Source organism: Lygodium microphyllum, chromosome 3 (assembly GCF_053477565.2).
Source record: "Lygodium microphyllum isolate KBCC chromosome 3, Lygodium_microphyllum_v1.1.10, whole genome shotgun sequence".
Classification (NCBI taxonomy): domain Eukaryota; kingdom Viridiplantae; phylum Streptophyta; class Polypodiopsida; order Schizaeales; family Lygodiaceae; genus Lygodium; species Lygodium microphyllum.
Genome location: NC_141137.1, coordinates 105,124,134 through 105,142,639, shown reverse-complemented (window position 1 = coordinate 105,142,639; position 18,506 = coordinate 105,124,134).

Sequence of the window (18,506 nt, the reverse complement as noted above, 5' to 3'; positions counted from 1 at the left end):
AGGCTTGCAAGAAATGCAACCTATGCAATGGCTTATTTGATTGGCAAACCAAAGCAGAATCAAGCCTTTGGGTATTCTCTTGTATGTGAAAACAAGCAAAAGAGATCATTGTGGTGGTGGCTGACATATCTGGTGGTCAAACCAAATTCCTACATGACCTCATACCCTCTGTTGTTGGGAAGACCTTGGCTCTTTGAAGCAAGGGTGCGAAGGGATTGGTTCAAAGGAACCTTGACCCTAGATAAAGGACCCAATAAAGTGATATTGAAGTTGTATGGATCACAAAAAGGTCCATGTCCATCGAAGTCTTAACAGACTCCTCCAACGAAATAATAGATGATACATCAAGAGACGAAGAAGCTGTCAAACAAATCTTTCCCAAGAAAATAGAGGCATAGTCCCTAATAATGGCACTGTAAGACAATTTTTTAAAGAAGCAAAGTCTTTGTCAATGGGTGAATACCTCTTGCCTGAACCCGAATTGACTTTTGAATTCACCTCTAATAGCGAGATAGAAGTATGGATGTATTGTTCTCCCTGTTACACGACCATAGCAGAGATGACAGAGACAGACACAAAAGCATAGGCAAACATAGAAGTAGAGGACATAACATAGAGTTTGTTCTTCTCTTACAGAGCCCCCACAGAGGTAGAAATATAATCTGAAAATGACAAAGATGATAATGCAAAAGAAGACTATGAAAGTGAGCTAGAAGAGTCTATCCTACTCACAGAAGGCAGAGATGAGGGAGAAGTTCTAGAAGCCCTAGAAGCAAAATATCCCATTCTCTTCGACAGAATCACTTTGGTACCCTTTGGACTAGCTAATGGATCACATCTTATGCAAAACCTCTATAAGAAATGGATTAAGAAGAATAAGCATTCCTTCAGCAATGGCTCTTGCTGCCCTAATCCACCCCTCTCACAAGAAGATAATGATGATGCACTTTGCCAACAACCCCCAATTCGGCAGCTTAAATGGAACTCATAAGGTTCATGTTATGTGATGTTTTTAGATGCATCCTCAGAAGACGAGTCCTCAAGCCAAGAAGTAACTCATCCCCAAACCAAATCCGAATCGCTCTAATACATTTGCGCTCCCCAAGGAGCGCACTAATTCTCTACCAAAAGAGGACATCAATTCCACTGGAGCATCAAAAGAGGAGACCACTCCCTTGAAGAAGTCAGATCTATACCCAGAAGTAGTCCATGAGACATTCATCCACGAAGTGGAAGGAGAAACGAAATTAGCATTTGTGAATGCAGATGGTATCGAACATCACCTAAAGATGGGTATCAATCTTCTAGAAGAAGAACTATCGATCCTACATGACCCCCTGAAAGAGAACTTGGACATGTTCACATGGTCATATAAAGATCTGAAGAGGATTGATTCCATAGTGTGCCAACATCACATCAACCTAGGGCTTGATGCCAAACCTGTGAGACAAAGGTAGAGGCATATGAATCCAAATTACTATGCCCTAGTGAAGGCCAAATTACTAAAGCTCCTAAAAGCTAAGTTTATCTATCCAATAGTGAATGGGTTTCGCCAATTGTGGTAGTACCCAAGAAGAATGGAAAGTTGTGAAAATATGTGTGGACTTGCGAAAATTGAATTCCAAGATGAAGAAGGATCATTTCCATGTCCCTTTCACAAACCAACTATTGGACACACTGGTAAGCCATGAGCTCTATTCTCTCTTGGATGGATATAGTGGATACAATTAAGTCCAGATCGCAGAAGAATATCAATCCAAAACAACCTTCACAATAGAATGGGGAACCGATGCTTACAAAGTGATGTTGTTTGGACTCTGTAGTAACGCCCCTGCTACATTCCAAGGAGTGATGATGGCCACATTCCAAAACCATCTGCATGATTTCATTGAGGTGTACCTAGGTGACTTCTGTGTCTATAGCCTAATCCGTGAGCATTGGGAACACCTAGAGCAGTGCTTTAACTAATGTCGAGAGTATGGAATTTCTCTCAACCCCAACAAATGCATCTTTGGCATATCGTCAAGAGTTCTTCTGAGCCACATTGTCTCTACACAAGGGATAGCAACAGATTCTACCAAGATTGAGAAGATTGTACCCTTAACAGTGCAAACCAACCTTAAATAATTGAGGGGATTCCTTGGCCATGTGGGCTATTACAGAAGATTCATTGCGCACTTTGCAACAAAGGCAACCCCTTTGCATAAGCTCCTAAGAAAATATGCAAAGTTTACCTGGACAAATGATTGTGACCATGCATTTAACACCCTGAAGCAATGTCTGATTGAGGCTCCCATCCTGCAACCTCTTGATTGGACGAAGGATTTCCATGTGCTGATGCATCAATCGAAGGCCTAGGTGTCATTTTATGCCAAAAGGGCCCCTCCAAGTCAGATCAACCTATCTATTATGCAAGTCAAAAAGTAACCGACATAGAATGAAACTACACAATGCTAGAGCTTGAGTGCCTAGCAATGGTGTTTGCCTTGGAGAAGTTCAAACACTGCCTACAATCAACGCACTTTAAATTCTACGTGGACCATGAAGCCCTGTCCTTCTTGAGATGAACAAGGCAAATCTAAAGGGAAGAATGATGAGATGGATCCTTCTATTTCAAGAGTTTGACTTTAAAGTGGTTACCAAACCCAGTTGCTCTCATGTGGTGGTTGATCATTTGTCATGAATCCCTCAAACTGATGATGAAGGCAGGATGATCCAGACCTTCCTGATGCTTTCTTCTTTCTCGTTGAAACTGTTACCCCATGGTACGCAAATATAGCCAACCTCCTGGCAACCCAACAGTATTCCCTTAGTATCTGGAACTGTGAGAAGAAGAAGCTTTTATTGGAATCAGCCCCCTACACCATGTTAGGTGGTGATCTATACAAGAAATGCAAGGGCAAAGTATTACGAAGATGTGTTGTAGAAGAAAAGACTGGAATCGTGCTGAAAGCATGCCATGACAAGCCCTGTGGTGGACACTTTGCAAGAGAAGCGACAGCCAGAAAGGACTTGCTTGTAGGATATTGGTCGACCCTCCACAAGGATGCCTATGACCACTGCAAACATTGTGATGCTTGTCAATGAATGGAAAAGCCTACCAAATCCAGTGCCATGCCGCTACAACCTATCCTTTCCCTGAAGCCATTCGAGAAATGGAGAATTGATTTCATAGGCCCTATTGATCCACCAACCAGAAGGAAACATAACATATACATCTTGGTCTATATGGGCTACATGACCATGTGGTGTGAAACCAAAGCTCTGAAGTAGGATGATGGGAATAGTGTGGCCATGTTCCTGTACGAGAACATCATCACCCATTTTGGAAATCCCCTAGAGCTTATAAAGTGACAGAGGTACTCACTTCCTTAATAACAAGATTATAGAAGAATTAATGGATACGCCATCATAAGTCCACACCCTATTACCCCAAAGGCCAATGGCCAAATCAAAGTTACCAATCGCATCCTCTGTTCAATTCTGACAAGAATGATTGTTGCACATCATCATGATTGGGACGATCGACTTATAGAGACCCTCTGGGTGTACACAACCTCCCATAAAGCTTCTATAGAACAAACCCCTTTCCAACTAATGCATGGAACAGAAGCGGTCTTTCCTGTTGAACTCAAGCTACCCTCTTTACACGTGGCTATTAAAGAACACTTGGGAGATGATGAGTCCTTGCAATGCCATCTCTTGTATCTGGAATGTCTTGATGAGACTCGCAGGATGGCTCTATAGTGCATGGAAGCCATGCAATCTCATAGAAAGGCCTATCATGAGAACTTCATCAAGCAGAAGGAGTTCAAGGAAGGTGACTTAATCCTAGCCTATTATTCATAATTTTGCAAGTTTCCAAGCAAACTTCAACAATGATGGATGGGCTTCTATAAGGTACTTGCCGTCAATCCTAATGGTTATGTCCAAATCCAGACAGTCCATGCTTCGGATGATCCCTTCCTGATTAATAGGTATCACCTCAAGATGTATTACCCTCCCTAGGGATCCTGACAATCACTGTCAATAGCTCCCTCATTCCTTGCATGATGATCGTTATGGCTTTACCTGAAGCTCTTGATAACCGTTTTGCTGATCCTAATGATGTGGCTTTGTTCTGTTAGCCCCTCATAGTCACCTTCCCCCTCTTCTTACCTTCCTCTCCGTCTGATGTAGCAAAGTTGGCGAGGATGGTTCTGATACATAGCATTCCTATCATTCTCCCACCATTATATATATATATATATATATATATATAATGGTGGGAGAAAATGACTTCGGTCCCTGTCATGCCAACTTATTCTTCGAGAAATGGTGGAAACACCCTAGGGAGTAGAGCAAAAGAAAAAAAATAAATAATAATAATAACAAAACTATTATGGGAGAAAAGAAAGAAATTCCATGTCATAACAAGCCTCATTCCAAGAAAAGGTGGCACACACCCTTGGACGGGAAGGTGGCTGTGGAAAAGGTATTCTATTAAGAACTTAAGTGGGGGACGCATCCTTGTGCGGTCCACTTTTTGCATATCCTCATGGAAATATCCCTATCGGACGATTTAAGCATACCATGTCCTAGTCTTGCCCTAATGGGGTCCCTTCTGTACCCACCCATCCTCTTTTCAACCCATCTTGGGGTTGTTCCTTGTCGGTTTGCCTTTCTCCTTTGTTTTACCACTTTTCCATGTGAACGGATTCTGCATTCACCAAACTTAAAATCTAACCTTGCATCCCTATTTTTCCTTTGAACTGGCTTGTTTCTATTTTTATAGCCCTCCTTTTCGAGCCACGGATCATGTGTTATTAATTTTTGAAGAATTTTCTATCCATTTAATGTGTTTCCATGAGAATGCATCTTTTTCGCTTCAGAACAATGATCTAATGTGATAGCCCTAACCTACACTTTCCTTGGGACATTTTTCCTTTTTATTGCCCATCATTCCAATGTTTGGTTTGTCTGTTATTAATTTTCATGTAATTTCGAGAATTCTCGTGTATGTTTTTGACCTTTTCTGCGTGAACTTGCCTTAAATCCCCCCCCCGGGAATTTAATTTTAATTGAATAGACCTATCCAGCTTAGTCCCCTACATGATTTTCCTTTTTCCCCCATCCTGATCTGGTCTACTGATTTTATTTTATTAATTTTTTGTGCATTTTTGTGCTCTTTTTTCCACGTGAACGCCCATTCATGCTACCGAAAATGCATTTTTTTACCTAACAATCCTATCCCATAAGTTTGCCCTAACATTTTCTCTTTTCATTGCCCTCCATTCCAATCCATGAATTTTTTCGTATTAATTTTTGACTCTCTTTTCGTTGGTATTTTTATCATTTTTCCCATGCAAAGGCACTCTACCATCCCCGGAATTGCATTCGATCTTACCTATCCTGTTTGACATCTTCCTGGGAACATTTTTCATGTTCACCTCACTGGGGTTTTGCCTAATGGATCTTTCTATATTAATTTTTCTTTATAGTTTCAAAAGTATTTTTTCAATTTTTCCCATGTGAACGAGTGATATCCCTGTCGGAATTGCATCCTCATTTTATAGCCTATCCGACATGTCATTCTGCACACTTTTCCTTCTTTTTGCATTTCATTTCGATGGCCAAATTTTTCAGAATTACTTTTTCAATGAATTTATGTTCCAATATTACACATGTTTACGCTTGAACATCCCCACTTACGGCTTCTAGAGCATGTCAACACGTCCATCATACTGTCCTCCACCCACGTGTGTTCCCACACGCCCTCTCAATCCCTAGAATGCAATTTTTTTTACCCGCACACGCGGGCAAGAGGGGGACACCAACGGTCATTTAATTCCAAATTTTTAAAAAAAAGACACACCAACCAACCAAAACAAAAAAAAAAACACACAAAAAATGCCAAACAAAAAAATAGCCCAAAAAAAAAAACACAAATACAACCACCCCACCATGACCCCCCCCCCCCCCCCCCCGGATTTCTATCCCCCTCGCCCGTGCCACTTCCCACCTCCCACCCCCCCCCCCCCCCCGCCCCCATGATAAACCTGCACTCGTTACGCACTCAACACGGCACAGAAGGGTAACACGATATATGAGCTCAAGGTATACTCTTGTATTATTCAATCCAAAAAGTGAGACAACATAGACACATCCCAGGACTATACCCTCGTGACGCTGCACATAAGAGGGTTCACCACTGGGTATAGGGAATCACACGTAGAGTGGAAACAAGGCAAGGCTTTGAGTCACTACTACTCCCTATATAGGTGCATTCGGTAGCAACGGCATGGTACAGCTACAAAGCCCTTACACTCACCCCCGCTTCTTGGATTGCTGTCCTCAACAATCTAAGGGTAGCGTTTGTTATTTGACTCATCCGGGGTCTTAACACAGCTTTTCCTAGAAAGCTGGTCAGTGTCTGCCAGTCTAAGGGGACCGTGGGGTTTTAACACAGTCTATACTATCAAACTGGCGAGTGTCTGCCGCACTAGGACTTGGGGGTCTTAACACAGCCTTTTCTAGCAAGCTAGTCAGTGTCTACCCATCTAGACTGGAAAATTGGGGCTTTGTTTTTGGAGGTATTTGATGATTGTTACCATGCGGGTCCACCCTCGACTCGATTACATTTAAGGAGTGGAGGCACGTTGGGGTCTATGATTGAGAACCGCATTGTTTTTGGTTTTTTGGAGAGGCTCAAGGGTCGTTGGAAGGGGCAGGGGTGTTCTCCTTGAGCCAAAGGGTGAAGGCATCTTTCCGCGTTCACGGGCCTCCGCTTTTGAGATCCAAGTGGCCTCCTCGAGTGGACGCCCGCGCCACTTGGTGAGGTATTCGGGGAAGCCTCTTTTTTCCTGGCATCGGAGGAATGCTTCCACTTCGAAGGGACTGTTGGAATGGAGCATTGGTACGCGACGTCCCCATTGGTTGTCGGGATAGAACATGCGCAGAAGACGAGCATGAAATGCATTATGAACACAAACACTGTCTGGCAGGTCCAATTTGTAGGTGACTTCGTTCAACACTTGAGTGATTCAGTAGGGTCCATAGTAGCGGTGGTTGAACTTGGGGGTCATGTTTTTGGGAAGTGACATATTCTTAGAGCTAACTAGGACCATGTCTCCTTTGGCGAATAGTACAGCCTTTCTCTTCTTGTTTGCTTGCTCAGTCATGGTGATATTGCTCTGCTCGAGGCTTTGCTTAGCTGTTGCATTTCGATCTCTCCATTTCTTCAGGAATTCTTATGCATCTTGATCTTCTGCTTTGGCCGCTCCGGATGCTAAGGCCAGTTGGGTAATGACTTCTTTTCCTGTGGCTAACTCAAAGGGAGTGTACCCCGTTGCGGAGTGGATGGAGCTATTATAGTGGAATTCCAAGACATCAAGGTACAAGGCCCAATCTTTCTGGTCCACTCGGGCATAGCTTCGGAGATAGTCTTCGATGCCTTGGTTGACTCGTTCTGTCTGTCCATCTGTCTCTGGGTGGAAGGATGATGAGAATATCAATTTTGTTTCCAAGGTCTTGAAAAGTTCCTTCCACATGTTGCTCATGAATCTTCCATCTCTATCTGATACAATGGCCATTGGTAAACCATGAAGTTTGAATACATGTGTGAAGAAGAGACGTGCTACCTCCTTGGCATTTAGTGGTGGTTTGGCCGGGATGAAGTGGGCCTGTTTGGAAAAATAGTCCACCACTACAAAGATGATTGTGTACCCATGGGACTCAGGTAGTTCCACAATGAAGTCCATGCTGATGACGTCCCATGGGCGGTTGGATACCGGTAATGGTTGTAGTAGTCCTGTTGGTCTTGATCGTGGTGCTTGACCGGTTGGCAAGTGGGGCAAGTTTTGATGTAGTCTATTACTTCTTCCTTCATATTTGGCCAAAAGAGCTGCTTCCTAAGGGCCTCCAAGGTTTTGCTTTGCCCTTTGTGGCCTCTGATTTTGCCATCATGTATCTCATGCAGGATGAGTTTCTTCAACTCCAAATTGTTGGGGATATACAATCTCTTGCCTAAAAATAGGATACCCTCCTCTAAGGTGTACACACATTCCATGTGGGGTCTTCTCTGCTTCCACATCTCTGATTATCTTGTGCATTTCTTGATCTTGCTCTAGAGCCTCTTGTGCATTTCTTGATCTTGCTCTAGAGCCTCTTTGACTAGTTCTATGAAGTTGCTGTGCTGACCACACTAACAGCTTTCAAGTCAGCTTTCCGGCTCAAGGCATCTGCTATCTTGTTAGTGGATCCGGGCTTGTGCTTAATCTCCAGGTCGAATTCTGCTAGGAAGTCTAGCCAACAGGCTTGCTTTGCCGATAACTTGGGTTGAGATTCGAAGTATTTGAGGGAGATATTGTCGGTGAAGACTATTGTATGCTTGTCTTGAACATAGTGCTTCCATTTTCTAAGGCAGTGGATGACTGCCAACATTTCCTTCTCATGTATGCTTCACCTTGTTTCAGTATCGGTAAATTTCTTTGACTCATAAGCAATGGGGTGACCTTTCTGTACCAATACACCTCCTATGCCATAGTCGGATGCATCTATAGAGATTTCAAAGGGTCTAGTGAAATTCAGCACCCTTAGGATGGGAGTTTGGCTCATGCACTTCTTCATTTGCTCAAAGGCTTCCTGTTGTGTGTTCCCCCATGTAAAAGAGTGATCTTCTTTGGTGAGGTGGGAGAGGGGGGCAGTGATGAGGCTGTAATCTTTGATGAATCTCCAACAAAATATTGTGAAGCCGAGGAACTCCCACACTTCTCTTACAGTTTTTAGTACAGGCCATCTTTTGACAGCTTCCACTTTCTTGGGATCCACTTTGATTCCATCTGCTCCTACAATAAAGCCTAAGAACTCCAACTCTTTCACTGCGATCTCACATTTTTCAGGCTTGGCATAGAACTGATGCTGCCGCAGTTTCTCAAAAACTCGGCATAAGTGTTGCTTGTGCTCTTCTAAGGTTTTGATGTAGACTAGGAGGTCATCTATGTAGATAATGAAAAATATATCTATCTCCGGTCTAAAGACTCCATCCATGAGGCCACAAAATGTGCCTGGCCCATTGCTTAGGCCGAATCCTAATACTAACCACTCAAAACTACCATATCGAGTGCGAAAGGCTATTTTTGGGATATCTTCTTCGGTTATGTGGATTTGGTGGTATCCTGATCTAAGATCAATACGGCTAAAGTACTTGGCCCCGTGCAGTCTATCTAAGAGGTCTTCCACTAGGGGCATGGGGTATTTGTTTTTTATGGTGATTTTGTTAAGGGCCCTATAATCTACACAGAGTCTAATCCCCCATCCTTCTTCTTTACAAATAACACTAGGGCACCAAAGGGGGATTTGCTAGAGCGAATGAACCCTTGTTCTTCTAGTTCATGTAGTTGCTTCTTCAATTCCATGAGCTCGGTGTGGTTCATGCGATAGGGAGCTCGGGCCAGTGGGGCAGACCCTGGGATCAGCTCAATTTTGTGATCCACATCTCGCCTGGGTGGTAGACCCTTGGGTAGCTCGGCTGGCATTACATCTTTGAATTATTCAAGTATTTCTGCCACCTCTGTATTCATGTTCTGTTGTTTGGGTTTCTTGCCATTTTCTTCTCCTTCAATTGGTCGGATCATACACAGATAGGCCATATCTCCTTGTTTGACTGATTTTTCGACCTGCTTGGCACTACATGTCATGATACGTGGCCTGATAACAGTCCCTTGGACCAGTGCATTTTGGGTCTGGCCTTTTGATTGGGTTATAGTTGGCTTCACTATTTGGCATGATACTCCTGGCTTATTCTCCTTCATTTGCACTTTGATTGGGGTCCTGCCAGGTAGTTGCATTCTTTCACATGGTACTCTGATGCCTTCTCCTTGCATATCTAGCATCATTTCATTTACACCTTTACCAAACATAGCAATGACATACTTGTCATAGAATTCCAAGCCCAATATCACTTCAAAATCATCCATGGGGATTACTAAGAAGTTGAGTTTTGCTTTCCACTTGTCGGCTTCTACTTGGATTGCAAAGACTTGTTTCACTTCCTTGGCTTCTCCTTGTGCGAATGTTACTATTAATCCTTCTCGAGCCTTCAATAGTCTTAATCCATGTTTTGTTGCACACCCTGATATCATGAAGTTGTGTGTTGCTCCTGTGTCCACCATGATAGGTTGGTTTCCTTTGCCCACTCGGCCTGGTGAACTGCCGCTACTCTAGCTGCCATGCATTGGGGTCGGGCGCTAACTGTCCCTACCCTTGGGTGGTCCATGCTTTCCTCACTTCCATTTGGGATTTTTTGGATGCACGGTGGTTGTGGTTCTTCTCCTCCATATGCGGTAGTTGCATTCACCCTTGATCCACTTGATGAAGCTGTATCTTCTATTGGGCATCTGTTTTAGTAGTGTGGACCCCCGCATCTCAAGCATCTAATTCTGACGGACGGGGCTCGAGGTCTCCACCAGGATGTATTTGATCCTGCGGGCTCATACGATGTGCTAGGGGTTGGCTTGTAGTGATTGTTTCCCCATCTTCCTGCTGCTCCTCTTGGTACTAAGGCAGTTTGTGACACGGCCATGGTGGTGGTGGTGTTTTGGCTCCTTGTATGTGTGATTGCCCCTCTAGGGGCATTGGGCCTTTGGTTCCATGAGTTGTTGTTGTTGAAGGTGTTGTTGAAGTTGTTGTTGTTGAACCTATTTTGGTTCCCCTGTGATGTTCTTCTACCTTCCAGGTCCACTAGTTTTTCGGCCATTCTCATGGCTTCTGCTAAGCTTGTTGGCTCTTGTCTCTCCACATCTCTTCTAGCCCATTCTTGCATCCCAAACAAAAATCCATGTAATTGTGTCTATATCCATGTTTGGTAGCTGCAGCATGATCTGCCTATATTTACTGACATAATCTGTCATCTTCCCCTGTGTTTGCTTGAGGTTCCTCCATTCATCTCTCACTTTGAATTTTTCCATCTTTGGAATGAAGTAGTCCTTCAATTCTTCCTGGAGTTCTTCCCACGAAAAGATGGTATGGCCCTGCTCTTGTTCCAGCAGGTACCAACTGGCAGCATTCTCCTCCAAGTAAATGGCTGCCACCTCCGCCCTCTTGTCTTCAGTTATTCGTGAATACTTTAAGTACCTATCCACCTTTGCGATCCATTTCTTCAGAACCAACCCATCTCTCTCTCCCTTATACTTGGCTGGTTGGGGCATCTTGAATTTTCCATAATCATCTTCTGAACTATCACTATCTTCCTCCTCTTTACGGTTGTACTTCTTCTCCTTCTTCTTGTCTTTCTTTTTACTTCCTAATTCTACTACTTTCTCCTTCTCTTTCCTTGTATCTTGCGCCCTTCTAGATGTCTCCTCTCTACCCATTCTATCCATCTCCTCTTGCATTCTGTGTCTTTTCTCCTCTTCTTGTTGTTGTATCACCCATTCTCTATAGCCCTGCTCCACTTCTAGTTTTTTCTTCCTTTCTTCCTCCTCTTCCTTCATCTACATGTTCCTCCATATTGACTCCAGCATGCCTGACATACCATCTAATTGTCTTTCTAGTCCGGCCACCTTCTCCTCTTGGGCCACTCTCCATTCTTTCCCTCTACTCTTCTTCCTCTCCTCCATTGTTGGGAGGGTGGCATTCTCCCTTTTGTCCTCCATGTGGTTGGTGGTGGTGTCGACGCGGGGAAGCCGCGTTTCGCCTATGGTGGTGTGGGTCGTGCCGCGGGGAAGCCGCGTCACGTCTTCAGATAGTGGGGTGTCAAGGTTGGGGCGTCACGTCGGGGGCCGACGCATCGAGGGGCGACGCGACGTGGGGCAACACGATGCGGGGCATCACACTGTGGGTCATTACGACTTCAATCTCTTCGGGGCACTGGATCTTTCCTCCTACTTCCGTGAGCACTCCTTTACTCCGAGCAAGAGTCGCTCTGATACCAAGTGTGATAAACTTGCACTCGTTACGCACTCAACACAGCACAGAAACGTAACACAATATATGAGCTCAAGGTATACTCTTGTATTATTCAATCCAAAAAGCGGGACAACATAGACACATCCCAAGACTACACCCTCGTGACGCCACACATAAGAGGGTTCACCATTGGGTAGAAATCACACGTAGAGTGGAAACAAGGCAGGGCTTTGAGTCACTACTACTCCCTATATAGCTGCATTCGGTAGCAATGGCATGGTATAGCTACAAAGCCCTTACACCCCCCCCCCCCCCGATTTCTACTTCCCTCGCCCGTGCCACTTCCCACCTCCCCCCTTTCCTCCCCCTCCCCCCTCACCCACCTGCATCCTCTATCCCCCTCCCCTCCTCTTTCCCCTTCCTCCTCCCCCGTTCTTCCTCCCTCCCTCTCCTTCCTCTCCCTCCTCCCCAACTACCTCCGCCGCAAACCGCTGCCAGCAACGCCCATGGGCCCTCCATGTCCGCCATCCCGACCCACCTGAAGTGCCGTCCCAGTCCACCCGAATTGTCGCCCGCCACGTCATCTTCCGTCATTGCCCGTCGCAGTCGCCTCACCTGCCAGACACCTTGCCCCAAGGAAGTGCCAGCTGCCATGGTCGTGGTTGTTGCCACCGTTGACCCAGGTGCCACTGCCAAATCCCACTACCCACCGCCTAGCATGGCCTTCCTCTCCTCCCTCACGCCTCCTCTCCCCCCAGCACCTCCTCCCTCTCCACACCACCTTCCATGTCCCTCCCCCCCCCCCCCCCCTCAAGCCTGCCCACCATTGCCCCCTATCCCTCCCTAACTACATCCTACCCACACCCACCGCCGAGCTACCTACGCCCGCCACCCATCCCTCAAGTACCCAACCCCCTCTAAATTTTTAATTTATTTTTTAATTAAAAAATAATTTAAAAACACTTAAATTACCTTCAATTCAATATATATATATATATATATATATATATATATATATATATATATATATATATCTCTCTCTCTCTCTCTCTCTCTCTCTCTCTCTCTCTCTCTCTCTCTCTCTCTCTCTCTCTCTCTCTCTCTCTCTCTCTCTCTCTCTCTCTCTCTCTCTCTCTCTCTCTCTCTCTCTCTCTCTCTCTCTCTCTCTCTCAATTTTTTCCCATTCAAATCTCTTGTTTTAAAATGAAAACAAAAACAAACCCCACAAACAAAACTTATTACTAATCCCACCAACCCTTCTTTCTTCCTCTCCCCACCTTTTGTTTTCGGCCCATGCGTCTCTTCATCCATCTTCTGCACGTGACCACTCGTTTCCTCTGTGTCATGCGCGTGTGTTTGCCTTCTTAGGCCTTGTTCGCATGCGTGGTTGTACATCTCGTGACCAATGTTCGTGATTGCAGTTGTACACGCACGAGGATGCGCGTGTAGTTTTTCCATGGGGTGACAATCTAGTTGATATTCACATGCAGCTGACACACAATCCGAGTAGATTTTTTTGATTTTTTAAATCTTTCAAAATTGAAAAACACTTTTAAAAACACGTGAAAACTTTCAAAAATCCATTAAAATGCCAAATAAATCTAAAAGAAGTCTAAAATTTTTCTTGAATTAATCTATCACTTTCTAAACATTTTCAAAAAATTTCTCAGCTAAACATGTTAACAAAAAATTAGAAAATAATTAAAAACCTTTAAATTCATAAAAATGTATCCAAATATGCTTGAAAAATGGTTTTAAAAATCAAAAAAATCATATTCACTTTCCTTTATATTTTTGGATCACTTGCATGGATTGTGCATGGACTGAAATAATCAAAATTAATTGGGAACCAATTAATTGTATAAGAAACCCTTATTAAATGTGTAAATTCTTTGAAATTTTCTTTTCCACTTTGAAAATTGCTAGAAAAAATCTTAAAATTTTTTAAAAATGTATTGGAACTTTGTGCTTAGCTTTCAATCCACATTGATGAATTTTTTAAAAATATTAATCTAACATTCATATCCAAATTTATTAATATTGGCAAACTTTTTCAACACGTTGGATTTTCTTGTTGGATTACATTGTGGTTGCATCATCTCCATTACTGATAGCACATTCAGACTGTACTTACATACACACCCCTCCCATGTATTTCTTTTCTTTTCTTTTTACTACCCCAAAATCCACAATTAATTATTAAAAGAAATCACAATCACCACGTTTTTCATGTGCATTTGCGCCACACATATACATTTTTTAATTAAAATTAACACACCATTCACTTAGCACACATCATGTGCTATATTCACATTTAATCTTAATTAAAAATGAACTAGCCCCATCACCAAAAAGCACGCACTAGTAAAAAAGCCCCCAACATACAATTAATTTTTAATAAATGAATTTGCATTTAGAGAGCCTTAGTCAAGATTTGAAGTCCGAGTTACGCTAAAAGCACCATTTCTAACTCAATAATTTTTAAATAAATTATAACAAAAAATCGTTGTTTTCTTTTTAAGGTTTATTACCTAATAAAATTTTACCCATTATTAATAATTTTATTAAAATTAATCCTTCATTATATTTATTTCCCCTACAATGCACATTTTCCTTTTTAATGAGCGTGCTTCGTGGGGATGCAAACGGTGGGGTTTTTTCTAGTTCCTCTTATTGATGATGGTCAATAGTTCGAGTGTCATATCGGTATGGTCAACTCTTATATGATTCTATATTTTTTTGTTTTTCTCATGTTGGCGAGTCGGGGTACAATATGTATTTTTCTTTTTCTTTCTACATGATATGGGGATTCAAGGTGTTTGTTTATCTACATCACATGAAGCTTTCGTCCGCACATGTATAGAGGCCATGCCGGATTTTTCCTAGGATGTGGATTGCTTTGGTTAGTTATTCAGTCGATCAAGTCGTGTGAGTTTATTATGATCAATATCTTATCTATCTTATCCTATTGTTTTACAAGCATTCATTGTGACTGTATGTGTGTGTGGTGTATGTGTGTAACCCATCTAAATGGCACCTCGAACCCCTCCCCCAATCCAATATGTGCCTTTAATATCACATGATTATTCATTGTTGCTAGATTCAAACCTTGTTGCGAAAGCGGATTTATCCAAGTTTGTGGTCCTTTCCTTACCACATGTTCTAGATGATCCTGACATCTGTGAGTTCCTACTCCTCCAATTCCAATTACAATTCCTACTCAATCTTGCAGCACAATGCATGCCTCTCTTCAAATGCCAAACCTTTTCAGAGCCCATAGGGATGGTATGCTGGACATTTCTATTCCCTCTGGTGCAACGCCTGGTAACAGGAGATACCATTCCTATTTTGTGCAAGGATATCTAGAATTCAATTGAACTTTCAGTTACTACCTCTATCCAGTAGCTTTCTTCTTCTTTTTATGAAGAAGTTCAGTAGTATAAGGAGGAGCTATATAAAGCTAATATTGAGTCAACTTTTATTCAAGAGAAATTTTCTGGCCTCTCTATACAAATGGAGCAGCAAACTAAGGTCATGGATACACAAAAATATGAAATCTCTACTTTGACAGCTCAATTGGTAGAAACTCAGTCCCAAGTTGTTATTGTAACAAAGGAGAGGGATAGGTTACAAAAGGAGGTTTAAGAGATGACAGCTCTGATAGTTGCCCAAACAAAGAAGCTTCAATCCATTACAGTTATCCTAGACCATAACAATGCTTAGATTCAGCAACTCAAGGATCAGTTGGCTCAGTCTCGCTCTTCTTCATAAAGTCCTATGCAACCAGTTCCTTCTTTGTCCCTTGTTGCAAACTTAGCAGTTCTTCAAAGACAAGCCACATTATGCCCTTTGTTCTAGGCCAAGGTGGTCATCATTTGAGTAGTTCCAGGAAATAGGGATATTTCCAAAGTGATATGGATCCATGTTTATACAAGAAAAAGGCTCGTGATAGCAGCCTTATATTTTTGACCCTCTACATGGATGATATTTTATTATTATTAGAAGTGCTCATGATGAGTTGGATGCCTTGAAAGGTCAGCTCAAGAAGAGCTTTGATGAAGGACATGGGATAGGCCTCACATATTTTTGGGATGTGTATTGTACGTGATCGCTCTAAGGGGCTTCTCTACTTGTCACAAAAGAAGTACATCTAGAAGGTCCTTGAGCGATTTCATGTACAAGATATTAAGCCTACTGGATTTCCTTTACCTTCTCACGTGAAGGCTAGTTAGGCCGATTGTCCACTGTTTGATGAGCAAAAGGCTGAGATGGCCAAGATCCCTTATGCATCCACAGTGGGCAATTTAATATATGCCACAATAGTTACTCACCCTAACATAGCATTTGCAATGGCACCATGTGATTCATGCTATAGAATCAAACCGACGCCACTAAGAGCGACTAGTTTAGAAGGTTGAAGTGAAGGAGAAGGAGCAAGAATTCGAGCAAGCAAACAATTAGTAAGAAAATCTCCCATTCTTTCTCTCTTTCCCTTAAATATCTATGGAGGCGCTGGAAGCAGGGTGGAGCAAAAAAGTTGGTGAGCAAGCAAAACAATGTATATCTAAAGTCATTTTGAGCCATGTTTTAGCTCCACATAGTTGTAGACAACAATTTTAGAGCATATTGTAATTTCAACTATGTCGGCTATTCTCTAGTGCACATGTTACACATTTCAAATCTATAAGTTCTAAGGTGTTTACCAATACATAAACACAAGGTTTATATGCAAACAAGTTGCATATTGTATATATTATTGAGCAATCAATGAAAAAGGGTACCCGCTTTATTATTATGCACATTTTTTGAAGGGTTGTAAAAGTTTTACTTGTTTTTTAATACATATCGGATGAGAACTATAAAAATCCAATCATTGAGAAGCTAGATAAGAACAACTACTCATCATGGAAGTTTCATGGGACGAACTTTCTCATTGGAAAATGTATTTACACATTTGTTTTAGGTGAAGAAAAAAAATCAAAGCTAAGTAATCTTAAAATTGTAAAAAAATTAAATGTATTAAAAGATAAAAAGATAATGTATTGGTTATCTACAACCATTGATAACACTATACTAGGACACGTAAAAAATATAGAAAAACTTCACATGCATCTTTGACAACATTTGAGAATATGTTTTCAATAAATACAAAGACACAGAAGATTCAACTCAAGTAAGAGTTAAATACCTTGAACAAAGAAAATATGTATGTAAATGAGTATGTTTTGAAGGTGAAAAGCATTACGAATGCCTTAGCAGCTATTGATGCAATTCCTAATGATGATAATTTGGTCTCATCTCCTTTGGGTGGTCTCAATAATAAAAACGTTTAAAAATCTTTTGTTACTTATATATATATATATATATATATATATATATATATATATATATGTATGTATGTATGAAAGCCCTTTCTAAATTTTGACAAGCTAGTCTTTCTTTTGATCACTAAAAAGATCAACATGCAAGGTGAATCATCTGAAAGAAGTAATAGATAGATCCAAGCATTCAAGTTCAAGTAGGGCATGCAGAAAATTCTCTTCAAGAGACCCTAGTATGGGCCATGCTAGTGATAGCTTGACAAAACAAGTTAAATCAACAATTTGATGATATACGAATTGCTGAAAGTTGTGGTAGTTCTAGGGACAAGGGGAGCTCTAGAGAAAGCGATGGATGGTAGAATATAGAAGTTCAAGAAATTTTGATATTGTCTAACACTATTGTGGGAGAACATGTCATATTGGAGCCTATTGTTTTGATAAGGATGACATAGACATTCCCATTGGCAAGTTGCAGCAAGGAAATTATGCATTATCTTCAAGACAGAAAGATGATAAAATGAGCATTTGTTTGCCATATAGCATATGATAATATTTCTTTAAAAAAGTATACATATAATGATGTATGGTATGTTGATTTTGGTGCATCTAATCATATGACTAGCCATGATGAATAGTTTGGAGAGATAGAGTTACAAAGTCCAAGTTATGTAGGGAGAGGTGATTCGTATCATCTGATTTTACATATTGAAAAGGTTTCCTTACCCTTGCATGATGCTCAGACATTGTGTTTGTTAAATGTTTTACATATAACATCCATCACAAAGAATTTCGTATCTATAGGTCAAATGGTGGAGCAAGGGCTATAGGTTATATTTATTGCAAAGGGCAGTTTTGTTGAAGACTTTAATAATAAGTGTAGGTTGATTGCAAAAGGAAGTAGATTTGGTCGCATGTTTACCTTGGATGCTAAAATTTTTGTTATAAATATTGCTATATTAGCTAAATGCAAAGATGTTGTAGACATTAAAATATGGTACCGACATATTGGATATGTAAATCTACAAAGGCCGAAATTACTACAATCCAAAGGGTTGGTTATAGGTTTGCCTACATTCAAAGTTACAAAATTAGATAAGGTTTGTGAAGTATGTCAGTTTGGTAAGCAAGCAAGACAAAGTTTTCACATTACAGAGATGCAAGTAAGAATATACTTAATATTGTGCATACAAATGTTTGGGGGACTATCCAAAATGTATCTCATGATAATAGTAAGTATTTTGTTAAATTCATGGATGATTGCTCTAGGAAACTCTAAATATATTTCATGCAAGAAAATAG